The following is a 10,956-nucleotide window of genomic DNA, read 5'->3' on the forward strand; positions in this document are numbered from 1 at the left end:
GGGTTTACTCCCTTAGCCTTTCCCCTGAAGAGGTATGCCGCAAGGCAGCGGAGGTTTTTTGGAGTCAGAGTTTTCCTTCTCTGTGCATGAAAAATACTGCTGAGAAAATTACATATCAAGTGCTTTTTCTCCTTGCTACCTTCCCCTAGAAGTTTAAATATTGAAAGGAAAACACTTGTTTACTCACTATTTACTGAATACTTCTTACACTAAATATGTGGGGATTTTCCAACTGTCCAGATGCCAGCTGGGTGTCCCACAATTCTACTCAATTCTGACAATAACTGCCTGTAGTAAGCACAGTTCCTACAGGTTAAGGAATCAGTCCTACAAGACTGCCCCCCCCCCCAATTGCACCCTTTAGATATCAATCACAAGTCCAGGTTGTTGCCTGTGCTTCTCACCTTCTGCCTATAAATCAAACCCTCCTTGGGTTTGATAATTTACTCAAATGGTTCACAGAACTCAGAAGAACAGTTTACTTACCAGATAATTGATTTATTATAAAGGGATACAACTCAGAAGAGCCAGATGGAAGAGATGCAGAGGGTAACGTATGTGCGAAGGGATGTGGAAGGATGTGGAACTTCCATGCCCAGTCTAGACACCCAACACTCCCAGCACCTCCACATGTTCAGAAATCTCGAAGCTCCCAGAACCACACACTATTGGGCTTTATTACTTAGCCACGAACGATTAAATCACAGGCCATTGATGATTAACTCAACCTGCAGCCCCTCTTCTTTCCTAGGAGGTCAGGCTGAAAATTCCAACCCTTTAATCACAAGGTTGGTTTCCATGGCAACCAGCTTCCATCCTGAGGGGCTTCTCAAAAGTCACCTCATTAACAAACTCAGGTGTGATTGCTAGGGGCTTGTTTAGAATAACAATAGATGCTCCTTTTACCTTTATTCTTCCTAAAACTTAGGAAATTCCATAGACTAAATATACAAGTCTTATTATATAGCACAATATCACATATATACTTGAATTTTTTTGTGTTAAAATAGAGTAACATAAATTTTACCATTTTCAGTATAACCATCACCACTATCCATTTCCAGAATTTTTTCATTCCAAACAAACTCTGTGCCCATTAAACAGTAATTTCCCATTTTCCCTCCCTCTCGGTTCCTGGTAACCTCCAGTCTACTTTCTTTTTCTATGAATTTGCCTATTTCAGGAACTTCATAGAAGAGGAATCATACAAAATTGCCCTTTTATATCTGACTTATTTAGCATAATGTCTTCAAGGTTCATCCATGTTGCAGCATGTATCACAATTTCATTCCTTTTCACGGCTGAATAATATTCCATTGTACATATATACATTTTCCCCCCATTCATCTGTTGATGGACCCTTGGTTTGCTTCCTTCCACCTTTTGGCTATTGTGAATCATGCTGCTGTGAACATTGGTGCACAGGTATGTACTTTCTCAATTCTTTGGGGTATGTATGGTCCTGCTGTATTTTAATTCAAATGAAGCAATAGGCCCCATTGCAACCATGGCTGAAGAGCAACTGCAAGTTGAATTGTTCATGGAAGCTGGTGGTGATGGGGCCAAGATAGGAAACTGCCCCTTCTCCCAGAGACATGGTGCTCTGGCTCAAGGGAGTCACTTCATTGTCACTACCGTTGACACCAAGAGGTGAACCAAGACTGGACCAAAGCTGTGCCCAGGAGGGCAGCTCCCATTTCTGCTGCATGGCACTGAAGTGCACACAGACACCAACAACACTGAAGAATTTTTGGAGGCAGTGATGTGTCCCCCAGGTACCCCAAGCTGGCAGCTCTGAACCTTGAATCAAACACAGCTAGCCTGGACGTATTTGCTAAATTTCCTGTGTGCATCAAGAATTTAAACCCAGCACTCGATGATAATCCAGAGAAGGGGCTCCGGAAAGCCCTGAACATCTTAGACAATGACTTGACACCCCCCTCTCCAAGAAGAAGTGGATGAGACCAGTGCTGAGGAGGAGGGCATCTCTCAGAGGAAGGTTCTGGAGGGTGATGAGCTCACTCTGGCTCACCGCAGCCTGTTGCCAACACTCCACATAGTACATATAGGTGGTATGTGAAAAGTGCCATGGGTCCCCATCCCCGAGGTATGCTGGGGGTGCACGGCTACTTGCGCAACACCTGTGCACGGAGGAGTTTGCCTCCACCTGTCCAGATGACGGCCTATGAGCACGAGGCCAAAACCCTCAAATCATCTCCCCCAGGAGTTTCCACTTGGCTACCCTGTGAACACGCTTCAAAATGTCCGGTGGGAAGTGAATTCTGGAGCCCTTGTGCAGGACTGCCTGGAGGATGAAGGGGAGGAAGCAGGTGGGTGGGAAGAGGAGGGCAACGTATTTCAGTAAGACAATTCGGAATGAAAAAAAAAAAAAGCAAACAAATTAAACAATAGGCAAATATATATATTTTAGTTCAAACTAAACTTCCAGCTCTTTCTCCTTTTCAGTGTGCTATAAGGCAGTAAAGAGCACCATTCTTTACAGATGCGAAGACTGAGCAGGAAGGAGTTCAGGGCTGAGAATTAGGACTGGAAGGTAGATCCTAGGTGTGCAGTCTTTCACGCTAGACTAACATCCCTGAGGAGGAGGGTTGCAGTCTGTCCTTATCACTGACGTATCTCCAGGCCATGTGACTATGGTGCAGTTAATGTGTTTTGAAAGAATAAACGACTGTTTTGTGTGTGTGTGCTTTGCACTCTGGCAGAGCCTCTCAGATAAAGTCCTGGTGTCTCGAACATATTTCTCTCCTTCTCCAAATCTCCCTCTCCATCTCCTCGACACTTGCCCTCCACAGGGACTTGCTTGTCCAGACCCGAGTCTCAAATGAGAACAACTTCAGCCTCAGTCAGGCCTGAGAAAGGTTGCTTTCCAAAATGTTTCTGTTCACACTCCGGGAAGGATGTCCTTCTCCCCATCCTGTGTGTGGCTCCATCTGAGCTTACCCCGGAGTTTTCTGCAGTTCCAGGAGCAACTGGCTCCTGGCTGGGACATAAGACCCGCTGGGGATGCCTCTGGCACGGGGGTGAGGGGATGTGAACGCCTTCAGACCAGCTTGTACCAGAGATCTGGAGCCTGCTGCCTAACTGCACGTCCCGCTTTCTCACAGTGCTGTCCTGGGGTTCGGGAACCTCAACGCAAATTCCCTTGTGTTTCAAAAGGCAGAAAAATGTAATTTTAATGGAGTGGGTGAAAATGCCGCTCCTGGCAAACGGCACTGTGGATCTGGCACCTGCTTCAGAACATGGGGGCTCTCGAAAGAATCTCTGCTCTCTGCTCCCTGGAGGAGCCCGCTTGGGGCTCTGCGAGGAGGGAAGGGGTGTGGCTTCCATCCTCGGGGGTCCTTTGTCCACTGCTTCCTGCCTACATGACAGCAGAAGCTGTCATTAATGGCACGGAGATGGGATGCACCGGGCGCCGCGACTGTCTCTGCTCATGGGGAGAGTCTGTGAGAAAGAAGGCAAGTAGTGGTGAGAAGCACACACGACATCCATTTCATGCCCCCAAAGAACCTGGCTTATGGCTCAGTCTCATCAGGAGATTTCTTTGACTAAGGAGGCGCTGAGACAGAAGGTTGGTTGGGGGTTGGGGGTGGGGGGCTGCAGATGAGCTCCTGCAGGTGTGGCCAAAACAGAGAACTAAAGCCATCTGCTTCGAGCCCGACTGAAGGCGACAGGCACCCTTCTCCGCGGAAAGGGTGCGGGGCGGAGCCGGCTTCCCGCGGGCAGCAGAGGGTTAACCCCTCCGGGCGTCCAAGGACGTCAGAGCGGGTTTCTGTCTGTAGCTGGGACGGAGAGCTTTTATCCCTCGTTATTTTTCCCCCTGTCTTTGCTTTTTATTGTGTTTGGAGTTCGGGGTTTGCCTTCTTCTTTTTCATGTTTAAGTGATTTAGAGGGGAGAAAAAGGTCATCCCAGCAAAGGAGTAGGAACCCCAGCTGGCAGGACCCTGGGGCGTTGGGAGGGGCCATCGAGAGTCCCAGGTTCTGAAGAGCAGGGCAGCCACCCTTACCTGGCCCCCTCCCATCCCGACACTCCCCTGAACCCCAAAACCTCGACCTGGGCAAAGGGGTTTCCTGCTTTGGAGACCCACCCACCCACTAGTCTGCTAGGAGGACAGCTGTGGACAGGGACCGCCAACCCAGGGACGCCCCTCCCAGATGCTCCATCCTCCTGAGCCTCTGCTGGGCAGGGAGACAAGGAGAGCCCAGTCCCGCAGCCGTTCTCCTCCGCTGACCCAGAGGGCAGGTGCATGGAGCAGAAGGGCACCACCTCTCAGAAAGCCAGGGCAGAGGAATACGGAAATACAGCGGCCACCGAGGAAAATGGAGGGGACCAGTTCCAGAAATGAAGGGAGGGGTGGAGTGACATGGGTTCCTCAGGGACAATCGAGAGCTTAGACATTTCTAAGCTATTTATAAAAGGAAATGTTGAAACTCAGGTAGGGAGGGCATATTCAGCCTATGGTCATACGGGTTCAGAATTGTCTGTAGCAAGCAGGCTTCAAGTCTGAGTCCTTGGTCTGAGGCAAAATGCGTGGAACACAAAGGTCAGGTGAGAGAAAGATCAGGTGGGCTGGGTGTGGCAATGTGGAGCCAGAGGTTGAGAGAGAGAGATGAGGAGACAGAGCCTTTGAACCCCAGGATTCCAGAGTTGGAAGGGGATGCATGAGGGTGTCTAGGGGACCTGCTCCCCAGAGAAAGAAGTGTGTTGGCCCATGTCCTTGAGGTGGAAGTATCCAGTTGCCTGGCATACTTTGGGCCTAAGGGAGATGACCGGGAAATGGATAATAGCTACTTTCCAATGGAACCTTGTAACTTGAAAGCCCTGGGAAACTGCAGAAATTACAGAAGGTGAGGTGGGGGCTGGAGAGAAATGTATTTGCATCTCTCTTGTTCTTGCATGTGGTAAGTCTGACAGACAGCAAGCCCCGGGGTAATGGTCCCCTAGTGTTAAAGATCGGAACTGGGTCTTTGAGCTAAGACTTGTATCCTAGAAATAGACTTCTACCAAAGACAGAGTACATCGGAAGGGGATCATGATGGTGGGAATCGGCAGGGAAGCCTCCCACCTGCTCAACATAACTTAAAACTGGAATTTGAGAGAAAGAGGGAGAGGAAAATGTCCATCTGCAATAGATATTGTGGCGAAAAGGCCTGGCATCAGTAAAAAAAATAGAAGAAGCAAAGAGGTTCTCAGTGAAGTTTATGTGGACTCAGATTTGGGCTAGATATCTTTATTCTCTCCACTGGGTCCTCTCTCCATCCAGTTGCCATTCTGCCTGGAGACCTATCTTTATGTATCTGTGGGATCTCAGGCCCCCTTGGCTTCTATAAAGTTCAGCCACCAAGTCAACCAGCAGGAGGAGGTTGGAAGGTGGAAAGAGGATAAAGTTGGAACGTTTATTTTGTGGCCCCCTCCCAGCTGCGTCACTGAGCACTGGCTGCGTCCCTCTTCTAAGGACCACAGCTCTTGTCAGATGGCGACTGGCTACAGCTCTTCTCTCTAGATCCTGGTGTCAGGGCTTGTCATGGTACCAGATTCCCGCAGGACAAGTGGCTTTCCTTAACCTTGCCCAAACTGTTAACCAGCCCCTTTATTAAATGCTCAATTACCCCATTTGAGAGTGTCTCCTACTTCCTGCTGGTACCCTGACCAATACAATAATCAACTAAATGCTACAAAGTTGAAACTGTAACCTGAGGTTAATACAAGCTCAAAGCCATCACCAAGATCTGGTTAGATGAGACTTATGACATGAATTCTATGATGGTAAACATTTCCTTCATCCAAATAACTTGGTCTCATTGCAGTGGGTCAAGAAGTAGAACTCAGTTCATTTACTTATTTAAAGAAATCTTTACTGAGTTTCTTCTGTATGCCGTTTACTCCAGGAGAGACCCTCCCGCCCCCCCCCACCCCCACCCCCCGTCAGTGGTGCGTAAAACAGACAGACCTCCAATTCTCACGGTGTTTTTAATCTAGTGGGGGGAGGGAAGATATTAATCATATAGCCACAAATACAAATGTGTAGGTAGAACCTAAGATAAATCCTTGGCAAAATGACTACGACTTTCAACGAAGGCATAGTTAGGATGCTGATAAGGTGTGGAAGTTTAGCGAACCTCCTTTAAGGAAGTGACACTAAGTTTAGCCAGGCAGGACACTGAAGTTTACAATGCTTCTTTACATATACAAATTCATCTGATTATCACGTCATTTTGTGAGCTGGACATATACAGGGGGTCCTCTTTTCATTTTACAGCTGACATAGAACTCCTGATTGGTACAGTAGCATATACATTTTAGTTATATTTATATTAATTGCAAAGAAATTTAGTATCCAAATGTATTTACAGTCCATCAAAGAGAATGAGCTTGTGCATTATATTCAATAATAATGCATGATAAATAATATGGGCTATGGGTCAATTTAGTTCCATTGGACAGTCTGTTAATCTGTCATTATGAGACTGGAAGCAATTACCTTAGCCTTATAAATAATTTTTTCAACTTACTAAGGTATGTGACAAATAAGAGTTGTATTTATTTAAGATATACAATGTGACGTTTTGATATGTGTATACATTGTAAAATTATCACTGCAGTCAAAATAATAACATACCTACCACCTCCTATAGCTATAATTTCCTTTCTTTTCTTTCCCCTCCATCTTCCCTTCCTCCCTCCCTTCTTTCCTTCCCTCCCTCCTTCCTTCCTTCCATGTGTGAGAACACAATATCTACACACTCTTAACAAACTTCAAGTATACAATACAGTATTGTTAACTGCAGTCACCATGCTGTACATTAGATCTCTAGAATGTAATCATTTTGCATGACTAAAACTTTGTATCCTCTGACCAACATCTCCTTATTTAAGCTCACTTCCCCACCCCAAAAGGCTGGACAAACTCATTCCATCAGTTGACAATTTTAGATTCCACTTATAAGTGACATCATGTGATATTTGTCTTTTTGTTTCTGGCTTATTTCATTTAGCACAATGCCTCCAGGGTCACCCATGTTGTCATTAATGGCAAGATTTCTTTCTTTTGTTTAATGACTATGAGGGAGGATCCAAAAACACCTGGAATTTTTTTTTTTAAATTGTGTATTTATTCTTACATGTATAAACTTCAGTCACCTTCAAAGCACTCTCCATTTGTTGCAATACACCTGCTGAGACTTTTTCTCCACTGCTCAAAACAATTTCTGAACTTGTTAATTTTGATGTTTTTACTGCATCAGCCGTTTTTTGTTTTACTTCTTTCACACGGGTGAAATGTTTCCTTTTGAGGACTTTTTTCATCAGAGAAACAAAAAAAGTCACTCTGGGTGAGATCAAGTGAATAGGGAGGGTGGAGCATGGGGGTCAGCCAATTTTTGGTCCAAAACTGCTGAACATTCAGCACAGTGTGGGCAGGTGCGCTATAAATCACCCATCATGAAATGGGCAAATGTGCTGAAAGAGTCTTAAAAAAAAATTCACTGAAGCTGAACGCAGCCTCTCACAACAACACCAGCTGGTACACTGACACAGATGGGTTTCTAGAACACTCACCTAGTGGGGGAAGCCTGTATTGCAAGAGGCCCAACCTCCAGAAGATAACCCTGTTTTTTTTTAGGGTCCCCCATTGTGTGTGTGTGTATACTATATTTTCTTTATTTATTTATCCATAGACAGACATTTAGGTTTTTTCTACTTATATCTTAGCTAGTGTGAATAGCATGCATGAATCCATTCATCCATCCATCCATGGTAGGCATATGGTACAGTAAATAGACCAGATCTAGGAAGGCAGAACAATTGAAATCATAGTCTGATTGCGCTCACATAATCTGCCATCATTCTCTTAGATATATCTGCCCAAGCCAAACAGGTAAGTTAAATGAGGATGTAATAGGGATCAACAGTGGTTTTGCTGGTAAACTGACTCTTCAAAGGGAAAAAAAATTTCCTAATTTGTAGTATTTGCCAATTTCCATGGTTTCAATAGTCCCACTGTGGCTGCTTTCGAGCTACCAAAGTGACGTCACTAAAGAGGAATTTGCAAGGCAATGCTGACAATCTCATAACAATTCTCGTGAATAAATGATCACAGTCCTCACGAGCTTGTCCAAGCTGATTCCAGCGCGCCATTGCGTCACCAAACTTGCAGTGTTCAAGCGTTCTGTGGCAGCGCTGATCTCTGTGGTCCTCCTAGGAACATGGCAATGATTTTGATGCCCTATTTTGTTAGAAAGAAACTCACCAGGAGTTTTCGCTTGATCCTTCCTATCGCGACAGCCCTGAACCCATAGGTCAGGCAGGTTGCTAAGTGTATTCCAAGTATACATTCAGGACCTAGAGAAATAATGAAGGTGAATATGACTATATTTGACTCACTGTGAAATGGTTTGGCTCCGAACCCCTTTTGACCAGAAATAAGCATTATTTCAGAACCAGTAATAAGCCATGAAAAATCTTGTTTTTCTCTTTTCCCAGTGAACACTCACTCCGCTAAATGACCACAATTTCCTTGGAGGAAAATCGGGAGGAAGATTTACAGTATAAATGTGCAACATCTATGGTACAGAGTACACCTTTTTTTCCTATTCACCTAATTTAAGTCCGAAAATTTAGTGAACACCTATCACCCTCTGATGTCCTGAGACTTCATTTGTCAGATCTCTAGGTTTCTAGTTTTTGTTTTTGTTTTAAATTCTGCAGATTAGGTGGGACCTTAATACAATACACTGTATATATTTTAGTCCTTGGTATTCACAATCAATGGGCCATCGCCAAAGATCCCTGTGTGTTAGTATGTTCTGACTATTGCTCTGGCCCTGCTGCCCTCTACGTCCACTTTGCTTATGGTCACTACATGTTACTGTGTAGCCAGTGCTAGGATCTCATTATCCCCATTAAAGTGCAGGAGCACATTTCAATAGCAGTGTCTCCCATCATCACCCCCAGCAGAGAGAAGACTGTAACTATAGCCCTTCTGAAGGCCACTGATGCTGCCTCTCTCTCCTCATCAGTCATCAGCGTATTTCTCTCTATCTGGATGACAGGAGAGTCCTGTAGTCCCTCTCAGGGGATAAGCCAGTCACACGTGATAAATCCACTTCAATGTAACTAGCTCCCTAAGTTTTTGGATTTCCCCTACATTATACCTGATAATTTTTTTTTTTTTTTTGGCATCTTGGTTTCATTTGACTATTGCTGAGTTCAGTCTTCAGGTTACCAGCTGAAGTAACAATAAAACTTTTATCAGATTCCTGAGCTGGTACATCAACTTCAGAGTCTCTGGTAATCACAACCACATTGAAAAATCCAGCTGGATTTAAAACTACATTCTTTTCTCTGTCTTCAGGCATGATTAAAGCCTATTCCTGGGACTATGCCCCAGGTTTTCACTGATATATAAATTTGGAAATTTTGACATCTAAGCATTTTTAGGCCAACTTTATAATTGGCACACTGGGCATATTGAGATTGGATCTGAGGGATGTGTGAGTTATGGAGGGGGAAATAGCAGTAGAGCCTTCAAGGAAGGTAGGACCAGCCTCCTGGCTGGGTAAGATGGGCTGTTTCCACTGGTGAGAGAAGCCTAGTGGAATTATGAGGTTCAGGGTCTTCCAATTTAACTGGGTTCTCCTCAATATCACCATTCTAATTTGGGGAACTCTGGTCTTTCCTCACTATGGCCCTAACTTAAGAGATCCTCTGAGGCTGTAAATTTAATCTATTTTGTCAATCAGCAACCTACAGGCTAAGAATCTATACCTGATTTTTGGCTACACCCACTCACTAACTCTAAGAGCTAAGCTATTACTTTAGGGCAAGCATAAGATGTTCTCTTAGGGCAGTTATTGGAAGTCCTTGGTTCTCTCACTGTATCCTGAGCCATAAATTTAAAGTTTTAAGCTTGTTATTCTATTTTTTTAAACTCTCCTTAATGGCTAGAAGTGGCCAGCCTACCTCATAGTCCTTAAATTCTTTGTGACTATCAAATTGTGCTGTGGCATTTGCCATTCATTCTGCCAAAACCATATCTTAAAAAAACAACTTTATTCCATGAAACACTTCTCTCTCTCTCCTTTATTGAGATATAATTCACACACCCTACACTTCACCCATTTAAATTGTACACTTCAATGATTTTTCATATGTTCACATAGTTGTGCAACTATCACTACAATCAGTTTTAGAACATTTTCACTGCTCCAAAAAACAAACAAACAAACAAAAAAACCTATCACTTTAGCTATCACCCCCAAGTCCCCAGCACCTCTGGCCCTATAAAACCCTAATCTGCTTTCTGTCTCTCTATATTTGCCTCTTCTGTATATTTCACATAAATGGAATCAGAATGCATGATAAGCAAATTGCCTTCTTAATTTTGAAAAAATTTTAACTGGAATAATTCTTCAATGCAAAGGAATGAAGAATTAATGAGGGACTCAGGCACAGGCAACAGGGGTGTGTGTATGTATGCATGTGGGAGCAGAGGAAGAATTTGGAGATGCAGATCCTACTTCTTTTTTGCAGACTACTAGCCTGTTTGTCTTTTTCTCTTATAACGTGCTTGAAAAGGAAAATGTCAAAAGCCAGTCAGCTGCAGTATCCAGGAGAAGGCCAGTGAGTCACTGCTGTGGCTGAGGCCCTGCTGAGCATTTCATGAAGGAAGGGGGAGATTTCTGCCCTTGGGACGCCCCTCTCAAGGGGGAGGCCAGCTGACTGTGTGGAGGCACCCGAGGGAGTAGACCACACATTGCTGATCTGGAAGGAGCAGGTGGGGCAGAGATGGTGGACCTCACAGCATTGACCTGGAAGGCTGGAAGAGGTCATCCAGAAGCTCACCCCCCACCCCCACTCTCCTTTAGTCCCCAAGGACACAAGGACATAATAAGCTGTGCAGGATGGGGCAGGGATCATCAGTGTTGGCAAAACTGGGA

The 10,956-nt window shown here is 44.7% G+C and overlaps 1 pseudogene; it reads left to right on the forward strand.

The window, feature by feature from the left end:
• The first annotated feature begins 1,507 nt into the window (after positions 1-1,507).
• LOC150017941 (chloride intracellular channel protein 1 pseudogene) lies at positions 1,508-2,189 on the forward strand (annotated as a pseudogene).
• Positions 2,190-10,956: the final 8,767 nt, after the last annotated feature.

Source organism: Furipterus horrens, unplaced genomic scaffold (assembly GCF_987537825.1).
Source record: "Furipterus horrens unplaced genomic scaffold, mFurHor1.1.pri manual_scaffold_2, whole genome shotgun sequence".
Classification (NCBI taxonomy): Eukaryota; Metazoa; Chordata; class Mammalia; order Chiroptera; family Furipteridae; genus Furipterus; species Furipterus horrens.